The sequence below is a fragment of the Piliocolobus tephrosceles genome, chromosome 5 (assembly GCF_002776525.5).
Source record: "Piliocolobus tephrosceles isolate RC106 chromosome 5, ASM277652v3, whole genome shotgun sequence".
NCBI lineage: Eukaryota > Metazoa > Chordata > Mammalia > Primates > Cercopithecidae > Piliocolobus > Piliocolobus tephrosceles.
This window is the reverse complement of record NC_045438.1, coordinates 71,430,763-71,447,392: the sequence shown is the minus strand read 5'-3', so window position 1 is coordinate 71,447,392 and position 16,630 is coordinate 71,430,763. Positions and strand designations below refer to the sequence as shown.

Sequence of the window (16,630 nt, the reverse complement as noted above, 5' to 3'; positions counted from 1 at the left end):
AATAATAAAATACATAAACACTTTTCACACAATACAAAATATATAATGGTTAAAAACAAAATTTAAAACAAAATGGGGCTCTTATTCTCTAACTTATCCTCTAACTAGGTTTCCCACCCAAAGGTGGGGGAAAAAAAATCCTGGACAGGCTCATAACTATAAAGCAGATGAGTCTTTATATTCAGAATATTCCCCCCAAGGTTGTGTTAATTTTACTTTTAGCATAGGATAAGGAAGACTTTTCCTTTAAATGTCCCTGGGAAAACAAAAAAAAATATTTTAGCACCAGATAAGGACAAGCATAGTCAAAAATTCCAGAACATCCCACAAAGATGAAACAAGCACACCCATTACTCTCAAGAAAACATGGAACAGATCCAGCACATATTAGGCAGTATATATTACCACTCTTCCCACAAAAGTCCAGTGGAAAAGGGCCTAGCACAGATTATGTCTGAAAGACAAATTCTCATTCCACCCTAATCCATAAGCCTCTGGAAGGCAGACTCAAGGAATTTATGCCTGCCCTCTTGTGAGAGTGGAAAAAACTCGAATTGTTTTTCCTCTGCTCTCACACCACAATTATCAACACAAAGATGTCTGTGGCAAAATGTGTATGAGTTTCTCCCTACGCACCAAGCAAGCAATCATTTCTGCAGCAGACATCAGATGGGTGTTCTCCAATTCATTTCTGACACTATCTAGAGATACTGTCATATCCCACAGAATGAAGGCCCAGTCCCACAAGACTGCCCACCACTTCTGATGCCAATTACAAGTTCCAGACTTTTTTATCTGTACTTCTGACTGGCCAGCTATAAATTGGGGATTGCAAGACCCTCTCCTTGTGTTCGGTTAATTTGCTAGAGTGGTTCACAGAACTCAGGGAAACACGTTTACCAATTTATTATAAAGGATATTACAAAGGATACAGATGAAGAGATACATAGGATAGGGTAATTTATAAGGGAAGGGAATTTCCATGCAGAACTTTCAAGTATTTCCTAGGCATACCACCTCAAGGACTCTCCACATGTTCAGCTTTCAGAAGCTCTCTGAACCCTGTCATTTTGAGTTTTTATGGAGGCTTCACTACATAGGCATAATTGATTAAACCCTTTGGCCACTGGTGATCAATTTAATCTTCAGCCCCTCTCTCACCTCCCTAAGCAGTTGGGGGTAGGGATGAAAGTCCCAACCTTCTAATAATTCCTTGATCTTTCTGGTAACCAGCTCCCATTCTGAAGCTACTAGGGGCAGCCAGCTAGCAAAGACAAAATTCTTAGTCAATTTATTAGCATACAAAAAGGCAAAATGGGGCCTGTAATCCCAGCACTTTGGGAGGGCGACACAGGGAGATTGCTTGAGCCCAGGCATTCCAGAGATACACAGGAGATCAATCAGATCAATATGAAGACTGGAAAGCAACTGATTTCTATCTCAAAAGAAAAAGCTTTTTATTTATTTATTTTGAGGTAGAAACTGAGGTAGAACTGTGAACTTTATATTTAAACCAGCTATGCAAAAGAAAAACTTACTCTTCTGAACTGGCAAACCACTGATACATATACTATCTTTTTGATCAAAGGCAATATCAAATCATGCTGTTAAAGCAAGACCATCTGCTCCTCTTTCAATGTTACATATATACATTGACAATAACTTTTTCTTTTAAAAGCTTTGGTTTGGTCAACTACACATTCATGGTATGAGAAAGAACTCTAGTCAAGATTCTCTCTTTAAGGAGGCTGCTGGATTATAGAAAGTTCATGAGCACAGAGATTGTCTCTCTCTTGCTCTCCTAGGTCTGGCCCAGCGTTTGACACATAGGAAGACTTGAATGAATGAATGAATGAATGAATGACAAAAAACTGTTAAGCAGGGATCAAGAAAGCTGAACCATGAAAAATTAATTTACTCATATAAGTAAGATTATTTAGCCTAAGCTTAACAGCATCTTTAAGGATCATTTTTCTCATGCAAAACTATTATAACCATCATTAAACAAAAGAGATGACATAAACTGGAGCACGATCCATGGTAAAACCAAAAGCTGAATTCTCAACTTTTGAGAACTCTGAGAATCAGAAAAAGGATTTCAATCTATGAAACATAAAATCTGGTGAGGAGAAAATGGCTATCAGTCTAACCTAACTTAGGGAAAGAAAGAAAACGTAACTATGAGTTTGAATGCACAAGTGACAACACATCAAACTTTTACCAAACCCTAGAATTATGCTTCTTTTAAACCAAAGAATAGCAAATACCATTAGCACATTGCATTCCACGAATAATTTATGATAAGAAACCTATTTGAAATAACTGCCCATTACTCACAAAACCTCCCTAACAACCACATACACATTTATTTATTTCAAAATGACATTCTAGGCTCCTTTATTGCGAAATTCACCCACAATCCACCACGGTCAGCTACCTATTTACTTTTCCGTGTGTTGGGGGAAAAATACGAGGAAGATTTCTTTCTCAAAATCTACGCGAAAAAAAAAACTTAGTTACCAAGGCTTTGTAACAGAAAAAAAAAAAGAAAACAAATTAGCCATGCATGGGACAGAAAAAACACCTCATCTGGTCACGTTGTGGCTTAACACCTAGACAATACGCGGCTTAGGTTAAGTTTTCTATCCCCTACCCCACCTACAAACTCTAGGAATGGGCGGTATTGTTGCCAGACCCCGGACTCGACCTCAAACCACCGAAAAGGATGACAGGTCTGGACTTGCCCCGGAGGCAGGAAGAGAATCTCTCGGCGGGTCGCGTAGCCCGCCCCGCCGTCCCCTCCAGCCAGCTCCCCTGGCCGCGGCGACCCTTCCGGTCCTCCCACCTCCACTTCCTCACCTCTCGGCCCGGCTCACGCGTTTCCCATCACTCTGTCAGCTCCTGCCACCGCGCCTCCTTCCCTTTCGGTTTTCCTTTAACTTCCCACGCCGGGTGAGGTGCTGAGGGCAGGGCCAAAGATGCGGGCGGGCAGCTGTACTGCCGCGCCCCGTCAGCCCTCCACGCCGTGCTTGCCGGGGTCGCGCCCAGTCAGAGGGAACTGCGTGCGAGGACCATCAGCCAGACAGAGAGACGCACCGACCCGGCAAGGAGGGACAGAGTGGAGCGGGCGCCGGCCTACACGTCACTGCCCCGCTGCAGCGCCAACGTCGTCACGTCGACTCGTCGACTCCGGGCCCTCAGCCCCGCCCGCGTGCGCGCCCCGCCCCGCCTCCCGCCTCCAGCCTTTAGTCGGCTGTGCTCTGAGGAGCAGATGCGGAAGGTGCCGGCGGCGGCGAGGATGAGTCGCCAGGCCCAGGCGGGAGCGGCCCGGAACGGTCTGCTTTACCCTGGGCTGCTCGCGCCGGGCCAGGCCTGCCATCTCGACCTCTCTGTGAGTTTTTCCCCTGCATTTACTTCAGGCTGCCGCCCTTCTCCGTAAGGTAAATATGTGGAGGAAATAATTCCTATTAAAGGTAAAGGAAAGGAGAGCAATTTGAATGAAGAAACAGGTAGTTGCTATCGTCGTCTTCAGCCAAAGCTCTCTGGCTACTGGAAGTATACATGGTTCTCTGGTGTCAAGGCCTGTTTTCCATAAGCTTTCTGGATTCTCAGCTTAGTTCCCTCAAAGTGATCTCTGCAAATCGGTCCTTGGATCAGAAGACCTCCTCCAAAAACAGAAAGCCCGAAGATTCCCTAACTCGATTGAAAAGATAGGAAGATACGAAGAAAAACTAACCTAAAGAACTATGTGGTTTATCTGCAAAGAGTTCTAGACTAAAAGCCAACAATGCAAAGATAGTATGAGTGAATGTGTTTGTTGTGGCTCTCCTCTGCCATTCCCGCTTCGTCATGAAGTAATGTGCCCCGATGCCTGGTAGAACTGTTTTGTAGAGACAGCCAATAGTGATCCAGTTATTCTCTTTACTGGTCAGACCACCTCTGAAGTGCTGTGTTCAGCATTTGATTAAGACCTCAGTCAAGTTGGCATTCTATCAGGGATGAGCAAAATGATGAAGAGAACTCAAAAACAGGGCAAGTGAAGAAGTATTGATTAAACCTTCCAGGACTCACTCAGAAGAGAGAAAACTACTGGACTCTCTCCAAATATGAAGTGACCTGTCATGTGAAGTTGATTTGTTTCATGTGATGCAAACTTCAGGGAACAGATTTAAGATCCTGAAAAGAAGATGCCCTTGTAGCCCGACCCAAAAAGAATTTCCTACCTTAGCATGTGTGAATACTTCAACAACAGAATTTTGCTTCAGGGAGATTCTGAAGCTCAGTTAATAGGGACTTGGTACAGGGGAGCCACACATCAACAGAGGAATTAGTTGATGGTTTTGTTAAAGGTATTTCCAATCTTGAGATTGCATGTGTCTTTGGTCCTGGACTTAATAGAATTTACAAGTTAGTTCATGAGACAAGACAAATGCATCACAAAAATAAATAATGCAAGGAGGCCACGTGATAATGAGAGGTGCTGATAAGTGCTAGGAATTCACATGGCAGATTATTCCCATCACAGTTCCAGAGACTTAAGGGAGAAGAGAGGAATCGAAAATATACTACCTAGAACCGCCCTATCCATTAGGGTAGCCACTAGCTAAATATGTCTGTTGACATTTGAAATGTGGCTTGTCCAAACTGAGACATGCAATGAGTTCAAAATGTACACCAGATTTCAAAGACTTAGAAAACAAATGTAAAATATTGCAATTCTTACGTTGATTACATGTTGAAATTATATATAATGGATCAAATAAAATATGTTAAAATTAATTTCAACTTTATTTTTACTTTTTATGTGACTTCTAGAAAATTTTAAATGACATAGGTGGGCTTGCATCATATTTCTATTAAATAGTCCTGACCCGGAAGGAAATTCAGTTAGCCCTCTGTATCCATGACTTCTGTATATGTCTCAACCAACTTTGGAACAAACACAATTGGAAAATAAAAAAGAGAAGAATGGTTATGTCTGCACTGAACATGCATAGACTCTTTTTTTTCTTGTCATTATTTCCTAAACAGTATGGGTATAACAACTGTTTACATAGCACTTCCCATTGTATTAGGTATTATAAGTAACCTAGACATGGTTTAAAGTATATGGGACAATGTGCATAGGTTATATGCAAATACTATACCATTTTGTATAAGGACTTGAGCATCCTGGGGTTTTGGTATGTGGGAGTGTCCTGGAACCAATTCCCTGTGGACACTGAGGCATGGCCTTACTTCACTGAACTCTTAAGAACTATTTTTGTCCTCTTTATAGTCCCTGGGGTTTCCTCAATTTTTTTTTCAAGAGATGGGGTCTTGCTGTATTGCGCAAGCTGAAGTGCACTGCCTATTCACAAGCATGATCATTGTGCACAACAGCCCTGAACTCCTGGGCTCAATGATTCTTCTGCTTCACCCTCCCAGGTAGCTAGGACTACAGGTACATGCCATCAAGCTCAGCTTCCCCAAATGTTAGTGGAAAGACAGCCTAATGAAAATGGGCCCTGATGACAAAGAGACTGTCCAGAAAGTATGCCATGAGCAAAGCCAAGGAACAAGACTATAACTGCATTCTAGATAAGGAGTAACCTATTTATCTGTAATGGAACATTGTTAATAGAAGCTAGTGACAAAGCTAAAATGTAAACAAACTATAAGGAGACACAATTTTAAATTTAAAGAATTGAGTATAATAGGCAGGCAGTGTTTGGCGGTCACAAAATGGAATTGGGAGATTATTTTGGCAATATTGGGTAGGGTGGGTTGAAAGTAGTGCATAGCTGGGAAACCAATTAAAACACATTGCAGTGGGCTAGGCGCAGTGTCTCACACCTGTAATCCCAGTGCTTTGGGAAGCTGAGGCAGGAGGATCACTTAAAGCCAGAAGTTCAAAAGTAGCTTGGGCAACGTAGGAAGACCCCCATCTCTACAAACAATAGAAAAAAAAAAAAAAAATAGCCAGACTTAATGGTACACACCTGTAGTCTTAGTTACTAAGGAGACTGAATTGGGAGGCTCTCTTGAGGCCAGGAGTTTGAGGCTACAGTGAGCTATGATCATGCCATTTAGCTCCAGCCTGGACAACAGAGCAAGACCCCATCTCTAATTGAAAAACAAAACAAAACTCCACATTGCATTTAAAAATATATCATATGGCTGTGTGTGGTGGCTCACAGCTGTAATCCCAGCAATTTGGGAGGCTAAAGCAGGTGAATTGCTAGAGCCCAGGAGTTTGAGACTAGCCTGTGCAACATGACAAAACCCTTTCTCTACAAAAAAAAATACATATATATGTGTATATATATATATATATATATGAAAACTAGCTGGGTGTGGTGGCATGCACCTGTAGTCCCAGCTGCTCAGGAGGCTAAGGCAGAAGGATCACTTGAGCTGGGAGGTCAAGGCTATAGTGAGCCATGATCGCACCCCTGTACTGTAACCTGGGTAACAGAGTGAAACACTGTCTTAAAAAAAAAAAAAAGTATCATACCAAAAAAGGCTCAATATTGGATTGATTTAAATAAATTGTAATACATCTCTAAATTTCGAGGCATTAAAAAAGCATAACGTGAATCTATTGCTTGATACGGTAATATGTCTAAGATGTACAGTTGAATGAAATAGCTTGCAACACAATCTATACATAATATGAACACATTTAGGTAAAATTATAAAAGTTTGTGTGTGTTTTATGTATATGTGTAACATGATCATTCTGCAAAGAGTGCCTTAAGTTATCTCAAAATTGTCTCAAGAACAGAAAATTTCAAGGTAGAAGTGTTTCCAAGCTATTTTTTTGCACCTCAACAAAATTATTCACGCTTTTGACTTTTTTCATTTCTATGTTTCATTATCCTTAGTATGTTAGCCTTTCATTCTCAGACTTGTCACTTCGTGGGTTGTGAGGATGGGCTGCTAAGTTTCAGAACCATTTCCAGCCCATCAGTCTCTGGGTACCTCCTTCAGGATGTGTGCCCACTAGGTCTGCCTAGCTCACCAGTGTTCCGTAGCCTCAGCTTCTAGGCCTTTCTTGTTGTATCTATTGTCAGTCACTTCTTCCCTGCCCTTTTTCACCCCTGCCTCATCCTGCAACACCGAGTCTTAAAATTCCATCTGTACTGCACTCCAGTGCAGTTCCTTCTCTGAAGTTGATGCTTAACCTCTGGGGAATGCTGATTAAAAAAAGACTCAATTCTAAAATGTTTTCCTACTCTTTTAAATAAGTGATATTAGAAAAGAAAAAAGTTAGATTACTACCATGGCAGACACTGTTGTTTGCCTCCTCAACCACCATTTCTTCCCTCTTTCTTAACTAATAAGATGATTTTTTTAAAGTACCAAACAACTCAAAAAATGTGAGCTTCTCCCAAAGTAATTTCATTTCCCTTTGAATAAGAATGTTGTAGAGGTGGTCATGTGGCAAAGGGACAATCAGCTTCGGAGAATCCTGCACTATGTTTTACCCAGGTTTCAAAATATATGCTTACAATATATAAACGATTTTCTTGAATTACTGTTCAAGATGGTGAACTCGGCATATCATTTGCCTACTATCCTTTCCTACACAGTACAGAAATAAAAATGAAGAAACAGAAAAAATGAAGAATAAGTAAAGGAGTAAAGATGAAGTGTGCCTGTATGCATGCACTCATGTGAGTAGAAAAAAGTGGATGATATCAAGAAAAGCAAATGAAATTTCAAAAATATCTTGGGATACAAAGCAAATAGTAGTGATTTGACCAAAACCATAGCCTAAAAAATATAGTGGAGAAGCTACACAGGATAGGACAGAAGTAAGAATAAGGGCTGAAAATGGGGATAAAATATGGCACAATTGAATCTATCACGACACACATTTTTCCCTTTCTCATCCATATACACTGAGAGGAAGCAAAAGATACTAATATCTGCATCTAGACAAAAACAAAGACCAAAACTGACCCCCCCCACATCTTCTCCAAATTAATTGAATAAATAGTACAGAAAAATGAAAATGTTTAGGTTGATGACACAGAGGAAAAACATTCTCATTCTAGCATTCAGGGCCAACATCCTGAGAACAAGCTAATTGCTTACTCGTCTAAAGTGAAACTTCATATTTTGCATTCCTGGCCCTGTCCTACCTAACTCAGACACATAGTCACAATTCCTACACAGGAGAGAAAGAGAACTGTCAGACCTCTTACCTACAGAAAGAAAAGGAAAACTGCATCAACTACCAATTATATATGTATACACACACATATATATGAACAATGAAGAATTAATAGGCAAATAAGGAAAATGAGCATCATGAGAGAAAAATACAAAGAAAAACATAGAAAAACTAACTCTAAAGAAGGCAAGGAAGCATAAATAAAAGATTTTAAAGGAGCACCCCACTTAATATGGAATTCAGAACATATTATATCTACAAGATATGAACAAGATACTTTGAAAAAGGAGCAACGATAGAGCAAAAAGAGCTACCAGACATTAAAAATATGTTAACTTAAAAACTCAAGAGAAGTACTGGAGATTAAATCAAAGAAGTCTTGTAAGAATATAGTATACATAGCAGAGAGAAAATAAGAAAGAAAACATAAGAATGTCATGGAGAGCCAATCCAATAGGCTTAACATTCAACCAGTAGATGAGAAAGATTAAAGAAAAAAAAAAAAAAAAAGGCGAGGGGAGTGGGAAAAGTATAAGATTTTTTTATAGAGCAGAGAAGAAAACTTTTCAGATTTGAGTAGACTCGGGGTATTGAAAAATAGATTTAAAAAGACTCATGCCTGGAGACATTATCATGTAATGCCACAAATAAAAATTATGAAGAAGAAATCCCCAAAGTTCCTAAACATAAAAGACATATTATCAACAAAGGAATAGGGACAGGTGCTATCAGCATCACTGCATCTCTGAAGACAATGACAGAATATTTCAAAATTGTAATTGTAGATGTTTTGCAGTCTACAAGTCTGTACTCATTCAAATTATCAGTTAACTGTGAGAGTACAATAAAGATATTTTCAGACTAACAAGGATGTAGAATATTTTTCTCCTGGGTGATCTTTTGGAAACTTACTAGGCCATATAATCCAACAAAATAAGGACAAAAATTTATGCTGATGCTAGAGAAAGGTAAGGACAAATCTCTCCAAGATGGCTGTGCAGCACGTCTAGAGAGCAAGCAGTATACATTGGAGAAGAGCATGGAGGATTCAAGAAGTGAGGTCACATAAGAGAAAAAAAAAAGAAGGAATTCAGTAGACTAGATGGTAAGACAGGAGATTTGAAAAACAAAAAAATGAAACTGTGGTGTATATATATATGATGGGATACTGCTCAGCCATATAAAGGAATGAATTAATGACATTCACAGCAACCTGGATGAAATTGAAGACTATTATTCTAAGTGAAGTAACTCAAGAATGGAAAACCAAACATCATATGTTCACAACTCGTAAGTGAGAGGTAAGCTATTAGGATATAAAGGCATAAGATTGACACAGTGGACTTTGGGGACTCCGGGAAAGGGTGGGAAGTGGGTGAGGAATAAAAGACTACTAATTGGGTGGGGTATATACTGCTCAGGTGATGGGTGCACCAAAATCTCACACATCACCAGTAAAGAACTTACTCATGTAACCAAACACCACCTGTGCCCCAATAACCTATGAAAAGACAAAAAAATTTAAAATAATGATAATCAAAATTTTAAAAAAGGAAAACAAGAAAATGAAGATATAGTAAATCAAATAGTGCCAGAATAAAAGGGAGGAAAGAGTAGTTCCTCAGAAGAACTTTTTAAAAAATATTACCATAAAAGTGTAAAAAACAATACATATCCAGGAAAATTAGTACTGAGAGGAAGAAAGAGAGCCAATGAAGGAGAAAAAGAAAGAGTGGCTAAAGAGTTAAGAGATACACAGAGTATATTTAAAAAATTTTCTTCAAGTCACCAAGGTAATTACTGCTTCAAAGTTAAGGAGGGTGAAGACTGAGTAAATGTCTTTGGAAATATTAGTGATTGATGATTTGAAGCAATTTAGTAACATGGTAGGGATGGAATTAGATGTCAAGTGTAAGAGAGTAAATGAGAAGTGAGAAAGTGAAAACAGTGATGATAATTGTTTTTGTCTAATAAATGAATGAAAAAAGCAGGGCAATACATGGAGGAAATATCAAGGTCCAGAAAAAAACTTGTTATCTGCCTGTTGTTTTTAGGATAGAAAGAAAAACAGATATAAATAGAAGGAAAGAACCTGTAAGAAGTGAGTCAAGTAAGGAAATAATAAGGTAAAGGCAGACAAGGATATACTCAAGGATGTGGGTGAAGCTATTAACCTTGGTAGAGAGAAGTTTTCCTGGGAGACAGGAGGGAAGAAGTAGGGGATGTTTGAAAATACATATAAGAAACATTTAATGTGTTGAGGAATGTATAACTTTACAAAATTTGAAGTGAATATGCACTATGAAAGCCATATTTCTTTTGGTGTCCTTGAAATTATGAATTGTTCATTGCAAAAATATTTTAAACTACTTCCGATAAGGTAGTGAGATATTAAATTTTTATAAAATATTATAAAATTCAGACAAAATCCAATTTCAAGAATGCAGTCATAGATTAGGTTGTAAAAGAAACACCATTCTCAGTCAATATAAACATATGAAATAAAAACTACAAGTCACAGTTGTCACTGGCAAATTTAACTTAGTGTCCAATTGGTTCCCTAAATGCCAGGTGATACCCCATGATAAATGTGGGTATGCCCATGAATATATGTTAGTGTGTGTGTATGGGACTTGGAGAAAAGAAAATTGGAAGTAATTAGCTTCAAAACTAATGATTTTTATCTAGCCTTTAATATCTGAAACTAGATTTGACTTTCTTATACAAGCAAATAATCCACCAAAGTTTGGGGCTGAAATATATTTATCCTTAAAGCATTGTGTGAAAAGGGAAGAATCATTCCTTGCCAACTATTGCCTTCCTATCATTCCTCCAAGAGATAAGTTAGGATATTGGTAAGACTGTATTTAATGAGACCCCAAACCAACAACTTAATAGAGTTTTCTTCTCATATAATAGGTTAGTGATGGGTAATCCTGAAATCGTGTAGTTGCTTTCTCAATTTAGTCATCCTAGGACGAGAGTACCTTCTTGTCACTTTGCCATTTATAGAGTGTTGTTTTCATCTAATAGTTCAAAATGGCCCACAGTCATGATCATATATATTTCAAGCAGCAGTCTAAAGGAAGAGGAGAAGAAAAGGACATAACTTTGGGAACATGAGTTGAAAGTACACCTATCAAGGAGGAGCTGCGTGCTGCTGGTCTGTTGCAGCCACTGCTCTCCCTGCAGTCAGTCAGGCTGCGCCCACTTCTTCAGGGCCCAGTCCCTCGGACCCATCACCCCTTATAGATCCTACTGCGGTCTTGGATATTGCCGGGAAAATGTCTGATGAATTTTCTTTGGCAGATGCACTACCTGAACGCTCCCCTGCCAAAACCTCTGCTGTGAGCAATACAAAACCTGGCCAACCTCCTCAAGGCTGATCAGGCTCCAACCCTTGGAATAATCCGAGTGCTCCACCTTCGGTGCCATCTGGACTCGCACCAAGTGCAACACCCTCCACTGTGCCTTTTGGACCAGTATCAACAGGAATGTATCCCTCCGTGCCTCCCACCAGACCACCTCCAGGACCACCAGCACCCTTTCCTTCTTCTGGACCGTCATCCCCCCAACCTGGTGCTCCTTATCCAGCCCCAATTGTGCCAGGCCCTGGCCCCAGAGGGCCATATCCTACACCAAATATGCCCTTTCCAGAGCTACCCAGACCATGTGGTGCACCCACAGATCCAGCTGCAGCTGGTCCTTTAGGTCCATGGGGATCCATGTCTTCTGGACCTTGGGTGCCAGGAATGGGAGGGCAGTATTCTACCCCTAATATTCCATATCCATCTCCAGGGCCATATCCTGCTCCTCCTCCTCCCCAAGTCCCTGGGGCAGCATAACCTGTTCCATGGGGCACCGTTCCACCAGGAGTCTGGGGACCACCAATACCATATCCTGCCCCTACAGAATAGTATCCCACACCAGGATGCTATCCTACTCCCAGTAATCCTTTCCAAGTGCCTTCAGGACCTTCTGGTGCTCCACTGATGCCTGGTGGCCCCCATTCTTACCACTGAGTTAACAATGGACGAAGAGATGACGCTTTGCTTTTTGAAGTACCTTTATATGCACATGAATGCATATATAAAAATTGCTGGTTTCACTATTAGAGGGCATTCATAAAAGAAATCTTGTGCCTCTCAGAGAAGATAACTGCCTCTTGTACTTGGATGTGTAGTACATCATATGTATACAATCAGATAAAAGCGTACAAGTAAATCATTCAGATGTGATTTTTTATTTGGTTTTCATGGAAAGTTAAAGTATATTGAATAGCTCTTTGACAGAATTTGTTTAAACTATGAAACTACACACTTAAAAATCTAAGATGTGGATTATTGTTAGAATCTGCAACTTCATTGACAAATTATTTCAAGTATTTTTCTATAATCACTTTCCCCTTCTAAATAAATAAACTTTGAGAATAACCCATCATAATCCAAAGAAATGATGCCTCAACATTTTGCACTGCTCTGTTGGACAAATTCACCTGGTCCTCTTGAGATTGTATTTTGAATATACATTTTTAAACTGTCAGTAATTATTGTCAGATGTGGAGTTCAATAGCCAGCCAGTGTTCATTTTTATCCTTGAGCTTTTAGTAAAAACTTCCTGGTTTTATTTTTAGTCATTGGAGCATACAGCACTAAAGTCTGCTATTTATGGAAACTAACTTTTTTGTTTTTAATCCAGGTCAACATGTATGTAAATTAAATTTTTAGATAATTGATTAAAAAAAAAGTACACCTATCACTTACAGTCACATTTTATTTACCAGACTTAAGTCACATGGTCACACCCAGTTGCAAAGAAAGCTAGAACATACAGTCCTCGTTTTAGGCAACTATATACTCAGTTAAAAAGCATGGGTTCTATTACTGTAAGAGATAAAGAGATACTTAGAGATAAATGTTTCACCCATAAAGCTTTTCCTCAATTAAAGCAAACATACCGGTATCAAGCAGATAAGGGTAGCCTCTCTTCAGTTCTTATAAGAACTGAACCTCAGGGAACAGAATGGAATGGAATGTCAATAATAACTTTTATCTCTTTCAAGCATATGAATATTTAGCTAGTAGAAGATGGTAAAATAAAATGCTGGATATTAATTATTTTAAAAATTAATTTTTCCTGAAACTTAAACTATTCTTAAGCATTTTTATGATTAAGTGAAACTTTCATTCACTCTACCTACAACTAATTAAGCACATATCTCATAATCCACACTTTGCTAAGTATTGTGAAATATTCCAAAGAAAAATATGATATGATCTCTATTCTCAAGGAATTTACAAGAACTTACAGTTTGGGTAGGGAACAAATTTAACATTCACAAGGCTTTTCAAGAACAATTAGGTGCTAAGTTGTGTGATACTTCTTTTATGAATACAAAAGGAGGCCAAATTAAAGATAGGCCCCTGTTGGCTGCAGAAGATTAAAAGCCTTTGTGGAAAACTGAAATTTGAATTGATCATATAAATATAGGTAGAATTCATTTATAAAATCTTTCATATGTAAAGTCTTAAAAGGTGTATTTGTAGGATTCATTCTAGAGAATAAAGATACTGAATTTTAAAATTTTAATTTGTTGCTGCTGATAGTTTAAAGGATAAAAGTGGCTGATTCAGTACATAAGCCAGTTTTATGTCTGTGTTTTTGCTTTAGATTGTATCCACAAGTACCGGCAGAGTACCTGACACATAGTAGACACAAGTAAGTATTTGTTAAATAATTTTCTTTTTATAATAGTGTTTCCTTTATTGTTTGACCAAGAACTTTTAAAAATTGAGCTATAGCTTTTTTAAACATTGAAGTGTTCCAAAGTATAGAAACCTTATGTGAACAGTGCTATACACCACTTAATACAACTGATAGATGTAGGAGGAAGATAAGGGAGGGTCCTGGTAGAAGCTCCCACGGGCCTGGGCTTGGGGAGGATGGGGTGTAGCCTCAGGAAATTTATGCCATTTCCAGGGGGCAGGAGCCTGGGCTCATCAGTTCCTGTGTGGTGACCTGGGATTCAGTCTGTGAGGTGGAGGCCTGTTAACAGGAGCCCCTCTCGCTTTGCAAAGTATTTTTTTCCTTTTTGCCCAGTAAATTCCATTCCCCCTCACCCTGCAAAGTGTCTGCATGCCTAACTTTTCCTGGTCACGTTGCAAGAACCTGGTTTTTTTTCCTACAACATTTTGGCACCCAGAACTTGGGACATGAAGAAGCATGAGTGAAATGTGGACCGAAAACCTCTCACTTTAATTTCTGAGTATTTTGTTCCTATGACATTTTTCTTCTTTTTTTTGAGGACAGTAACAGCACCTATCTTTTCTTTTACAATATGGGAGGTGATCCACACCCACCACAACAGCCACAAGCGTGTCTGCGGGATGGTTGGGCAAGCAGTGGCTCCCCAACCACCTTCCCTCCCAGCTGGGTGGGGTGCATGGCCCTGACTGCCACACCTGTGTACAGTATCCAACCGCACAGCAGGAATGAGCCACAGCCACTACCCAGGCCCCAGGGCCGCCTTGGGGACTCGGACTCTGCACAGCTGGCTGACCAGGCTCCTGCTGGATCCATGTCTGGGGGGAAAGGAACCAATTTGAAAAAGAATAAGAAGTTCTTCCCCCAGGCATCTTTCCAACCCTGCACTTTAACTTTTGTTTCCTTTTCTCTATCTAGTCAGCAGTTAATTTTTATGTGAGAGGGTTTTTTTTTTTTTTTTTTTTCTTTTTGGAAAACATTTTAACCAGGCCAGGACACTAGTGATCACTGTTTATATTCTCTGTAAAGTTTTAGTTATGAAAAAGGATTTATGAGATTGATCTTAAGCAATAGCCAATCTGGTGTGCTTTCTGTGACTTTCTGAATGGTCAGCAACAAACTTTGCTACAGACCTCCATCTTGTTTTAGGTCCTTGAGAGCATGATGTGTAATCCCCTGGCAATGCTTTTTTTAGTGTCTGCACAGCCAAGATTCAATCCTGGCTTAGGAAATTACTCCTTTCTGCTTTGATATCTGTGTGACCTTTGCCATTTATTGATTCTCTTCCTCTGCGTGAACCACCTTGGATTTTCCTTTCCCTGAGCTTTCAGTAAAATTTGAAAGCCAGAAATATTGGCCTCTTGGCAGGGCTAAAGTCAGGTAATAAGGGTGTTAAAAGCATTTTCTTAAAGAGCATTCAGCTTAATTAAAAGTGGATATCCAAATTATAGGTATATTTAAAAGATCGTAATGTTTTTCTCTTCTGGGATCTTCTTTGGCTGGAATTAGTGGTTTCTGTTTTGTTTTGTTTCGTTTTGAGACAGTCTCATTCGATTGCCCAGGCTGAAGTGCAGTGGCGCAATCTCAGCTCACTGTAACCTCCACCTCCCAGGTTCAAGTAATTCTCCTGCCTCAGCCTCCCAAGTAACTGGAATTACAGGCACCTGCCACTGTGCCCAGCTAATTTTTGTATTTTTAGTAGAGACGGGGTTTCACCATCTTGGCCAGGCTGGTCTTGAACTCCTGACCTGTGATCCACCTGCCTTGGCCTCCCAGTGGAAAAAATTTTCTTCTCAGTGAACAGAATTCTTTTTTCCATTTTGCCTGTCACTTTCAATGAATGCATGAGAAGGTAGAGACCTCTTTTTTCCTAATGGAACCCCAGGAATTAAAAGTGGATAGATCCCTCTCAAAATCTGTTTTTGCCCCCAGTTATGCCTGTGTATTAGGCCTTAGAAGCTATGTGTTTTCCTGGCCCTGTCTCTTAAAGGGCTCCACCAGGAGGCCAATAATCCAAGTAGGAGACTGGCAAGCAAAAGATCTTATGGCAACTGGGTTTTCTTCTGCCTGTCTGTGTAATTTTATGTATGTGTTGTATTTGTGATGTCTATAAAAATAGCTCAAATTAATTGACCTAAAGGAAGATGAGTGCTTGCATCAAATATTTTTCAAAGGGAGGATAAAAGCTGTGATACTTTTAAATTCATGTGACTTTAATCTTTGAGAAATAAAAACAGCCTTAAAGATTATTGGGGTCAGGTGCGGTGGCTCATGCCTATAATCCCAACATTTTGAGAGGCCGAGGCATGTGGATCACCTGAGGTCAGGAGTTCGAGACCAGCATGACCAACATGGTGAAACCCCATTTCTACTAAAAAAAAAAAAAAAAAAAAATACAAAATTAGCCAGGTGTGGTGGTGCATACCTGTAATCCCAAATACTTGGGAGACTGGGGCAGGAGAATCACTTGAACCCGGGAGGCAGAGGTTGCAGTGAGCCGAGATAGTGCCATTGCACTCCAGACTCGGCAATAAGAGCTAAACTCCATCTCAAAAAAAAAAAAAAAAAATTAGTGGTAAAATCCCAGATGTCATCAAAATGTAAGTAAGTGAACTAAATTATGCAGGTCTGATACTAGGTTTGCTAAATGTTTTAAAGTTATAACTGCTTTTTGGGTTTTGAGAACTCTTTGGATTGCCTGCTCCA

General features: G+C 39.6%; 1 protein-coding gene and 1 pseudogene across 3 annotated transcripts in view; one reads left to right on the top strand and one right to left on the bottom strand.

The window, feature by feature from the left end:
• The window catches only part of ASCC3 (activating signal cointegrator 1 complex subunit 3), a 389,336-nt gene extending 386,173 nt beyond the window's left edge, over nt 1–3,163 (bottom strand). For both annotated transcript variants that reach the window (XM_023205913.2, XM_023205914.2), the window contains exon 1: nt 2,860–3,163. The gene's annotated coding sequence lies outside the window, so the exon portion shown is untranslated. The remainder of the gene's footprint in view (nt 1–2,859) is intronic.
• Nucleotides 3,164–11,377: 8,214 nt separating this feature from the next.
• LOC111538494 lies at nt 11,378–12,893 on the top strand (annotated as a pseudogene). The gene has a single exon (XR_003309449.1). The product of XR_003309449.1 is annotated as an MAPK-interacting and spindle-stabilizing protein-like (transcript).
• The last annotated feature ends 3,737 nt before the right edge of the window (nt 12,894–16,630 follow it).